Raw genomic sequence first — 10985 nt, 5'->3', positions numbered from 1 at the left:
CTTCTTTGGCTATCAGCTTCCTTGCTCATTGGTTATTGGTAACATTAACTTTTTTTTTCCAATGTGAAATTTTCACAAATAAAAACATTGTCAATTAGATCAGTTCAGTTCAGTCACTCAGTCATGTCTGACTCTTTGGGACCCCATGGACTGCACCATGCCAGGCTTCCCCCTGCCTTCAATCTTTCCCAGCATCAGGGTCTTTTCAAATGAGTCAGTTCTTCGCATCAGGTGGTCAAAGTATTGGAGTTTCACCTTCCAATGAATATTCAGGACTGATTTCCTTTAGGATGGGCTGGCTGGATCTCCTTGCAGTCCAAGGGACTCTCAAGAGTCTTCTCCAACACCACAGTTCAAAAGCATCAGTTCTTTGGTGCTCAGCTTTCTTCACAGTCCAACTCTCACATCCATACATTACCACTGGAAAAAGCATAGCTTTGACTAGATGGACCTTTGTTGGCAAAGTAATGTCTCTGCTTTTTAATATGCTATCTAGGTTGGTCATAGCTTTTCTCCCAAGGAGCAAGCGTCTTTTAATTTCATGGCTGAAGTACCATCTGCAGTGATTTTGGAGTCCAAAAAATAAAGTCTGTCACTGTTTCCACTATTTCCCCATCTATTTGCATGAAGTGATGGAACCAGATGCCATGATCTTAATTTTCTGAATGTTGAGTTTTAAGCCAACTTTTTAACTCTCCTCTTTCACTTTCATCAAGAGGCTCTTTAGTTCTCGTTCGCTTCCTGCCATAAGAGTGGTGTTACCTGCATATCTGACGTTATTGATCTTCCTCCCAGCAATCTTGATTTCAGCTTGTGCTTCATCCAGTTCAGCATTTCTCATGATGTACCCTGCATATAAGTTAAATAAGCAAGGTGACAATATACAGTCAATTAGATAAAGCTGGCTAAAATAAATGAGAGGTTGAAAATCAATTTAGAACGGGTCCAGCTCCTGTTGGCTAGTTTTTCTTACTCAAAAGTAATAGATGCTCAGAACAGAAAAAGTCAGAAGATAGAGCCAAGCAAAAACTAGCATGTAGAGAATTCCTGGAGAACACTCATACTACCCTACATCCAGAGACCATGCTGTTGACGTCTTGTTGGGATCCTTCCAGCTACGAAGTTTTTAATGTATATTGGTGAATAGGCTTTGGGGGAAGAGAGTTCAGGAATAATTTTTTTTAATATTTATTTATTTAACTGTGCTGGGTCTTAGTTTCAGCATGTGGGATCTTCAATCTTCTCTGTAGCATGCCAGATATTTACTTCCGGTATGGGAGATCTAGTTCTCTGACCAGGGATCAAACCCAAGCCCCCCTGCATTAGCAGTGCGGAGTTTTAACCCTGGGACCGATAAGGAAGTTCCCTCCCCAACCCCTGTCCCCCACCAATGATTTAGCAAACTCCCTCTCATGAGCCATTTAGGATATTTCAGTTGTTTTACCATTACAGTGAATACCATGTAGAGAGAGGCTAGATGAAAAAAAATTAGAACTTAATGAGAAAACAAGGAAAACTCAATCTGAACACCTGACAAAAAACACTTTAAAGGACACAAAAGGAGTGCACAAAAATTACCATTCACAGACAGAAAAGATTAAACCTATTTTCAGCCATTTTAACATTTTCACTTTTCACTTTCAGCCACTTACATTTACATCAACAAACATTTTCTAGGCAGATGCTCTCACATGCCAGACTCTATGTCAGGTGCTATGGACCCCACCAGCAGCCCAGCCCCTGTCCTCACTGAGCTTTCAAACTAGTGGAGACGCACAGCGAAATTATTTCATGCACCAAAAATAGTTTGTATTTAGCCAAACGGCCTTCATGATTGACGGGCACAGTGGAACCCTGAATTATCTTGGTCCTCTCACTTCCTGACTGAGCCTCCCTGCCTTCCGGGGAGGGAAGGCTATATGTTTCAGCCTCAAGCAGGGGTCTCCCCCAAGCTCACATCCAATCCAGAGGTTGCATCCAGGTGCCTCTGAACGATGGCCATTCAACTTCCAGGAACAAGAGGCTCCCTCTGCTTGACTCAGTCCCTTCCTGCTCGTTTGAAACTTTTCCTTCTATTGAACTGCAACCTCCATCCCTATGACTTCCTCTGATTGGCCCCAGAACCTCACAAAACAAGTCTGCCTTCTCCAACCTGCAGATCTAAAGAGATCGTCTTCCTCTTTCTAAAAAATATTTATTTAATTAATTTACACGCACTAGGTCTTAGTTTCAGCACTCAGGATCTTTAGCCGTGGCATATGAACTCTTAGTTTCGGCATGTGGGGTCTAGTTCCCTGACCAGGGATTGAACTTCAGGCTTCCTGCATTGGAAATGTGGACTCTTAGCCCCTGGACGACCAGGGGAGTTCATAAAGAGATCTTCCTGTGAAGCAACCACGATCTGGTCCTCAAGTCAATGTCTCACATCTGTGATGTCCTGCCCTGGGAGGAGGGATCTGCAAGCCCCCTGTTGAGTCATCAACCAGTGCGCATGCCCAGACCTTCTAACAAAGTGTCCAAGAGCATCTGCCCATGGAATGGGGGCAGCAAGGCCCAGACCTTTGAGAATAGTCTACCTTTTGAGGAGAGACTATGCTGGTGACACTAGAAAAGGTTCTGCAGCCTCAAAAGGGGGTGAGTGGAGATGAGAGAGAAGCTGGACCGGCCCTGACTGAAGGACTAAACTGCTGTCCTCCCGGCAAAAACTTGTGAGCCTGAGACCAGTGCCTCTCCCATTCATGTATGTGCTCATCTCCTCAGGGTCTTGTTGAATTGTGGGTTTAATTTAGCAGGTTGAGGGGAGGGCCTGAGAGTCTGCTTACAAGCTCCCAGTGATGCACTAATACTTCAGCTAGGACTTTGAGTAGCAAAGCCCTAGGGCAGTGGAATCATAGTCTCCACTTTAAAAATACGGAAAGTTTGGCTCACTCCAAATCTACTGAATCAGAATCTTATGGTCCATTTATTCTGTAGGTCTCAACATTGTATATTAGAATCATTTGAAGAGTTTTTTTTTTAAATGCTGATTCTGGGACTTCCCTAGTGGTCCAGTGGTTAAGACTCCATGTTTCCACCTCAGAGGGCATGGGTTCGATCCCCTGTTTGGGGAACTAAGATCTCACATGTGGTGTGGCCAAAAGTTGTGTTTTTTTTTAATGCTGATTCTGAAGATTGAGAATCACGTGATATCCCTCCCTTTCTTCCTCCCTCATTCCTTCCCTTCCTTCTTTCCTCTCTCTTGCTGCTTTAGTTTGTAAATCTCCCCCAGCCCCATTAGACTGGGGACCAGAGGCCGTGTTTCTGAGTGTTGGCTGCACATCAGAGTCACCTGAGAGCTTGACAACAGATCCACATCAAGGACCCTCCCTATGGACCAACTGAATGAGAGTTTCTAGGGGTTAGAACCCAGAGATTAGCATTTAACAAAGTTGCCCAGACAATTCCAGGGTGCATCCTGGGATTCTCAGTGAAAGTACAAGTTACCACATTCTCCCCCAAGACATTCAGTTCAGGGTCTGGGATGAGGGCTAGGAATCTGTATATTAACAATCTGTATATGCTCACGAGATGGCAAGTTTGGGAAAGGTTAAGATAGAAAAATGATCCCTCGATTGGAAAGACAATGCTCCTGGCTATGTGACTTCTCATGGGTCGATTTGTCTCTATGGGATTTGGATCTCCACTGATAAACCATAGATGATAATAACTGCCTGAGGCAGGGATGGATAAGATCTGTGAATGAGTCTGCAGAATAGAGTTGTTGGAAAGTGGCTGCCACAGGCCAGGGACTTACATACCCAGCTCTAATCTGTGTTCAAGTGAGGTGGCCACAGCATTCTGTCCAACAGTAGGTGGTCAGAGTAAGGAGTGCTCATCTGGTCTTCAGTTTTCTCTCTTCACCATCTGCCCGTTAGTGATCAATGCCCATTGGATGTCAATGCCTGGGTGATCTCTGAAGCCACAGAGGCAGATTGACTGCACTCCCTGCCTCTCTCCTCACCTGCTGCTAACTGGACCAATATGAGTGAAAAAATAAACTTCAACTGCGTCAAGCCACTATGACTTGGCAGTTTAGCTGTTACGGTGGCTAGTGCTACATTAACTAACACACTGCCTCCAGGATTGTGGCAAAAATTAAATTATCAAAAGCAGAGGCTTCAAACTAACTGTACGAGAGTTTAACTCTGACTCACAAGTCGTTTTGTTATGCTTGTCCTGTGGCTTTTTTTTTAATCTACAAAAAAAATTTTAATTGAACAATTTCCCACAAACCTCTGCATTTCCAGGTTCTTGAAAACCCAGAATAACTGGCAACTGGGTTTGCTTTCCCGTAAGGCAATATAGGAAGCATCTGGCCCCACAGGGTGGGACTTGTGGTCTATGACTTGCCACAGCTTCCACCCCACCCTGTGGGTTCATACTTGGTTAACCTCATATTTACGGCATTTATGGCATTTCCCTGATCCCTGTAGCTTCCCGAGTCAGGGGCTCCTGGTGTAATAAATGTAGCCATTAGGTGCATTTGCTGTTAGGATTTTCCCCAGTGAATTCCTTCAGGTGACTTCTATTAATAACTTTCAGGAGAACCATTCATCCTGCCCAGAACTTGGAAGGAAAATCTCCTGACTGATGCTTACTGGCCGAAGGATGTCGGCCACCTCCACGCCACCCATGTCTGTGACCATTTCAGCACCTGCTCCATGCAGACAGTGGTAGGAGGAGAAGAGAACTCAGGTGTATCTGGGGATCCGGTAGACCTGGAGCCCAGCATGAGCTCGGCTGGTCCCTACATAGTGATGTGAGATTAGGCATTTCATATTTGCTGAGCCTGTTTTCCCATCTGTCAAGTGTGGACATTAGTACTCTTCTTGTGGGATTTCTGTAAAGGGTCTGGCTACAGGACACAGAGCAGCTTCTAGATGCCTCAGTGGTAAAGACTCCGACTGCCAATGCAGGAGATGCGGGTTCGATCCCTGGGTGGGGAGGATCCTCTGGAGTATGAAATGGCAACTCACTCCAGTATTTTTACCAGAAAAATCACATGGACAGAGGAGCCTGGCAGGCTACAGTCCATAGGGTTGCAGAGAGTCAGACACAGACCACGCTAATTCCTCCCTCTTTGAAGCCTGTAGTGTGGGAACCAAAACCAGCTTTGCTTCCAAGAGTAAAGGGAAATCCAGCAGTATCTTTTTTTTTTTTTAATCAACTTTTAATTCTTTTGAAAATATTTAAATTATGCATTTCTGTTGTAGGTGTATTAATCTTGTTCTGGCTGCCTTAACAAAGCATCACAAATTGGTGGCTTAAAAAACAGAAATGTACTTTCTCACAGTTCTGGGAGCTGAAAGTCCAAGATCAAAGTCCTGCCAGGGTTGGTTTCTGGGGAGATCTCTCTTGTGGCTTGTCGAAGGTCACCTCCTCACTATGTCCCCAGGTGGCCTTTCTGTGGTGCTCGAAAGAGAAGAGAGAGAGAGATCTGGTGTTTCTTCCTCTTAAAAGACACCAGTCCTATTAGGTATCTTGATTATTTCCATAAACACCCCACCTCCAAATACAGTCACACTAGGGCTTAGGGCTTCAACATATGAATTTTGTGGGGATGCAAAATTCAGACAATAATTGTAGGAAAACCAGCAAATCCAATTAAGAAGGAAAAAAAAAACTCATCATTTCCTCTTGCCTCTGTCTTCACCCACCCCAGTCTAACCACAGAACCACTTTTATTGACTATCCTTCCATGATTCATATATTTTTAAAATTTAAATTGAATTCCACTTACTTTTTTGGTAACCTGCTTTTTCTTTTCTTTTTACATTTATGGTAATCTAAGCTACATAGAAAATTTATAGTAACTTATAACATTGTAACTCATTTTTAACTGTAACCTTCCTCCTATAATGAATATAAATTGTCCCCTTGTAAGGATTTACTCATATATTTAACCCTCAATTGCCTAGACAATCATAATTCCATTTTCTATGGACTTGGGTGTTCGTTAGCTTCTGGCTTTGACCTAATAATGACTCCATCCACCTGAGCAGCAATTTCCTCATCTGTGTTATCAGAATGATAAAAATGTCACCTCAACTGAGATAATGACTGTACAGAGCTTAGCACAGTGTCTGGCACATGGGAAACCCTCAGAGCTGTTAGTACAAAACATATATTATACATTAAAATCTGCCAGTAGTGGGGCCAAGTGAAATGTTTCCCTAAGACTCTCCATCTCACTGTGCCCTGAGCTCACATTCAAGCCCAGTCCATCCCTACTTGTCATGGAAGAAGGACAGGAGTCTCATCACTAGTGAGGAAGGAACATCTAGCATCCAGTGTGAATTAGTCCATTGGCATGACAGTATGCACATTTTTAGCTTCTCCACGTTTCTGGTACCTAAACTGATGTTACTTCCCTGCTTACAACTCTCCAGGTGGGCTTCCCTGGTGGTCCAGTGGTTAAGAATCCGCCTGCCAATGCAGGGGACATGGGTTCAATCCCTGGTCTGGGAGAATCCCACATGCCATGAGGCAACTAAGCCCGTGCGCGGCAACTACTGAGCTGGGCTCTGGAGCCCACGTGCCGCAACTACGGAAGGCCTGCAGGCCCGAGCCTATGCTCTGCCAACAAGTGAAGTCACTGCAGGGAGAAGCCTGTGAACCGCAACTAGAGAGCAGCCCTGCTCTCTCCAACTAGAGGAAGCCTATGTGCAGCAACAAAAACCCAGAGCAGCAAAAAATAAATTTAAAAACCAACTCTCCAGTGACTCCCCAGTGCCTATGGCATGACATGACAAGTCCTAAAAGTGGCTGAACAGGTCTGACATGGCCTCACCTCTCACCTCTGCCCTCAGCCACATGAAAGTCCATTGGTCCCTCAGGCTCACCTAACTCTCACCTCTGGGCTCTGGCACCTGCTGCTGTCTCTGCCTGGAGCATACATCCCGTTCCCCATCTTCTCTTCAACAGGCTCATGTCTCTGCATCCTTTAAGTCTCTGCTTAGAGGTCCCTGCAGATGCCGGTGGTGCCCTAATGTCTTCACTTTTACCATTTCGGTGCACGCTGGCTGACCCCAGCTAGCAGCACCCACATTTGTTGCCTAAGGGCTTTTGTGGTCACTAGAACCCACTCTACCAACTTCAAGGCAGGCCTGATATGCTGGGAAATTAACACTCCCCCAAGGACAAACGTTTAAGCAATGACAAACTGGACTTGGTGTACAATTACAAGAGTTCTCTTCCTTTAGCAGATAATGCCAAGGTACTTTACAATGGTCTTAGAATTTGCCCATGGAAACTAAGCTCTAGACATTCACAGTGCTAAGTTACTTGATAACGCGCCTTTTTTGGCTGCTTTTCCTGTCTCATTTCCTGCCCTTGCCTCCAGGATTTCCTTCATTTCCCAAATCAATTGCTTCTCCTTCAATTCTTGTCTCAAGGTCTGCTTTGGAGGAACCCATACCAGGAGCCTCCATCTCTGGAGAGCCTTCCCTGGCATGTCCAGCATCTAGGTGGGGCAGACCCATGGTCCCTTCCCAGCTGTATTGGAACCCCATGTTCCTATCTTGGTCATAGCCCTCATCACGCTGTGCCATAACTGCCCAGGTCCCCATGGAAACACAGGTAATTCACTGGGAGAGAAATCTAAATGGCTGTTAAACATTTGAGAGGATGGTCAACTCCAGTCATAATTAATGAAATTCAAATGAAGAATGCCAGCTGAGAAATGCTACTGAAAGGACAAAATTAGAAAATCATGGTTCAACCTCCAATTATTGACTCAGTCAAGGACCATCCATGGATGAGAAACTGGATATTCCAGGTTCTGATGGAAGAAGAAAAATAGACATTTGGGGAGAGACATGATCACCACCTTACCCTTGAATCAGACTTGGCATCATTAATAATGGGACAGCAAGACATCATGGACCTCCTGGTGTGAGACAGGATAAAGCAAACAGCAACACCCATGACGTGTTGATTAAATTCTTGACGTCAAAAAGTTTAACCTGAATCTAATCTATCCTTTAGATGTAAGTACTAGTTTAAAGAAATACAGGGGGCAGGGCAAGTGGGGGCACACCAAAAGTTAAAGAATCCTGCAGTCAGGCAAATCCCAAAGTGGGACGTTGTACAAGACAACCAGTCCAGTCTCTTCATGAGTCAATGTTGGAGGAGAGTGGTGAGAACCATTCTAGATTCAGAGACTTAAGAGATCTAACAGAATTAGAACAGAACTTGTTTTGCATGATCCTTGATTGAAAGCAGCTATAAAGACATGTAAGAGTTGGACTATGAAGAAAGCTGAGTGCTGAAGAATTGATGCTTTTGAACTGTGGTGCTGGAGAAGACTCTTGAGAGTCCCTTGGACTGCAAGGAGATCCAACCAGTCCATTCTGAAGGAGATCAGCCCTGGGATTTCTTTGGAAGGAATGATGCTGAGGCTGAAACTCCAGTACTTTGGCCACCTCATGCGAAGAGTTGACTCATTGGAAAAGACTCTGATGCTGGGAGGGATTGGGGGCAGGAGGAGAAGGGGACAACAGAGGATGAGATGGCTGGATGGCATCACTGACTCAATGGACATGAGTCTGAGTGAACTCTGGGAGTTGGTGATGGACAGAGAGGCCTGGTGTGCTGCGATTCATGGGGTCGCAAAGAGTCGGACATGACTGAGCAACTGAACTGAACTGAATAAAGACATCCTGGTACAGCTGGAGAAATTCAAATACAGTGAGTCCCCTACATACGAACTTTCAAGCTGTGGACTTTCAAAGTTTATTCGAACATGCATTCACATGTCCAATCATGCTAGCTAGTTCATATGTCTGGTGTACACTGTCACACGCATAAATCTTCTACAAGTGGTTGTGCTTTTGCGTGCTCTACTGTACAGTATTGTAGAGTACAGTAGTACAGTATCTTTATTTCAAACTACATTTGCAAGAGGACAGCTGCACTGAACCCCTTGCCGTGCACCAGGAGGAACTTACCAATGAAGACCTGATGGAATTGGAGGCCCAAAGAAAGGACACAGAGAGACAAGAGGAAGAAGTCACTGAAGAGTCAAAGAGATCCACAATTCAGGAAATGGCAAGAGGATTTTCTTTATTCAAGGAGGCATTGTTAGTTTTTGAGGTATAGGACCTGAATGTAGAATGGGACGTGAAGGTTGCAACCGCTGTTCACAACGCAATCCGGTGCTACTGTGTCATCTCTGATGACAAAAAGAGAGCTCCGACCCAGACATCACTGGCTCCTTTTTACAAAAAGGTAGGTAGAATTGAACCCAGCGAAGAACCAGAACCTGTGTCATTGACCTCAGGCCTGAGTGAAACTGCAGCTTGCCCTCCGTCTCCTATTGTTTTGATCCCTCAGTTCTACCATCTCCCACCTGCTTTCTTTCCTCTGGTCAGTAACGCTTCTTGACCACACACTTGACGCCAGCCCCAAATCCCAGATGCTGTACTGTACCACTGTACTACAGTCCGGTACTGTACTATGACTTTTCAAGGCACTGTACTATAAGATTAAAAATGTTTTCTTCATTTTCTGTTTGTTTATGTGTTATTTATATGTGAAAGATACTATAAACCTGTTACAGTGTAGTAGTATATAGCCGATTGTGTTAATAGAGTACCTAGGCTAACTTTGTTAGACTTACAAACTGGATTTATGAACATGCTCTTGGAATGGAACTTATTCATATGTAAGGGACTTACTGTCTAAGCTAGATATTAGGATGTTATTTTTAACTTTATAAATGTGAAAATGATGTTTAAAAATGACCTAGGTTAGATACAAAGTAATGCTGAAATATTTAATGAATGAAATATTATACAATTTATTTCAACATATAATTTATTTCAAAATATCATACAATTTATTTCAAAATACTTCAAGTCCTCACTGCACCCACCCCTCCTCCAATTAAACAAATGTTGTAAAATTTTAACAATGATTCTGTCTTGGTGATTGATTCATGGGTGTTCATTGAGCTATTTTCTTTGTTGTTTCATATGTTGGAATTTTTTATAATAAAAGTCAAAAAAGAAAAGCAAATAAAATCTACAAGATATCGTTTTCACCCATAGAAAATGAAAAAAAAGTTTAAAAGTATGCTTTGTTGTCAAGGGTGTAGAGAAATGGGCAGTTTCATAGATCATTAGTAGGGGAATGTAAATTGGTATGGGCTTCCCTAGTGGCTCAAACAATAAAGAATCTGCCTGCAATGCAATAGACAAGGGTTCCATTCCTGGGTTGGGAAGATCCCCTGGAGAGGGGAATGGCAGCCCACTCCAGTATTCTTGCCTGGAGAATCCCATGGACAGAGGAGCCTGGTGGGCTACAGTTCATGAGGTTGCAAAGAGACTGAAGCAGACACGCATGCATAAACTGGTACAGCCTCTTCAGAGGGAACTTTGGCAAAGACATACTTTTGATCCAGCAATTCCAATTCTAAAATTTATCATATAGATTATCTTCAAACATGTGCATAAGTTTATATGAATAAGGATAGTTACTGCGGCATTGTTTTATAACAAAAGACTGGAGACAGCACATATATTCATCAATTTATGTTGCATCCACACAGCGTGACCTGTTATAAAGTATGGGTTATGCCTGTGCTGCTAGGAAACTCTTTCCAAGATGTACTTAAGTGAAAAATGCAAACAGCAAACCAGCGTCTGTCTTATTACTTTGCCTCAAAAAGTGTTTTGCACATAGTGAGTACACAATTAATATTAATGTTTGTTGAGATAAATAATACATATATCAATGTGGCTGCTCTGAGTCAGGCTCTCTGTATGCATTCAGGTCAAAGATACAGATAGGGGCCGAGATTTTCCACACTGATCAAATTTCTAAGGTCTTACTCTCCTGTATTCATAGATTTTTGAATTTTCCAAGACACATCATGTCCTTTGCAAAATTAAACTGTGAACAAGACATTTTGAGGAAGAAATAAAACTTTCATAAAAAGAGAATTT

This window comes from Bubalus bubalis, chromosome 14 (genome assembly GCF_019923935.1).
Source record: "Bubalus bubalis isolate 160015118507 breed Murrah chromosome 14, NDDB_SH_1, whole genome shotgun sequence".
In the NCBI taxonomy this organism is placed as follows: domain Eukaryota; kingdom Metazoa; phylum Chordata; class Mammalia; order Artiodactyla; family Bovidae; genus Bubalus; species Bubalus bubalis.
The sequence above is the reverse complement of the archived record's forward strand: the minus strand, read 5'-3'. Positions refer to the sequence as shown.